The sequence below is a fragment of the Penaeus monodon genome, chromosome 30 (genome assembly GCF_015228065.2).
Source record: "Penaeus monodon isolate SGIC_2016 chromosome 30, NSTDA_Pmon_1, whole genome shotgun sequence".
NCBI classification, from domain to species: Eukaryota; Metazoa; Arthropoda; class Malacostraca; order Decapoda; family Penaeidae; genus Penaeus; species Penaeus monodon.
This window is the reverse complement of record NC_051415.1, coordinates 9,011,899-9,012,392: the sequence shown is the minus strand read 5'-3', so window position 1 is coordinate 9,012,392 and position 494 is coordinate 9,011,899.

Sequence of the window (494 nt, the reverse complement as noted above, 5' to 3'; positions counted from 1 at the left end):
TCTTGAAATTATGTTAATTCCCCTAATGGAACTGATATCATAAATCGATTGCATATTCTATCTCCCTGAATTTATTACGGTTGGTGTGGAATTACAGTGTAATATATGGAGACTGGAATGGAAAAGACAGGTTTTCAATATTCAAATTGGCGTGAGAGAAATCTCTATCGATTGTATGTTATAAACAAAAAAATATATGTGTGACTTCCTAAACGCGACATAAAGCGTATGAACAAAATTTGTAAAATCGTCAGAACTTTTTATACGATGCATGGATTAGCTTTTTTATGTTGTAAACACAAAAAATACCCACATTATATGACCGAATATATCAAAACATATGGACTATCTTCCCATTCAATCAGTTGTCACTCGAAATACTAATTGTTAATGCGAATTACCGTTGAATACTTCTACATGTATTTAGTAACCTTTATATACAAGGAAAAGCAAGTAGAAAAGTTGGTATTTTTTCCACTCAGATTTTAGTTTCT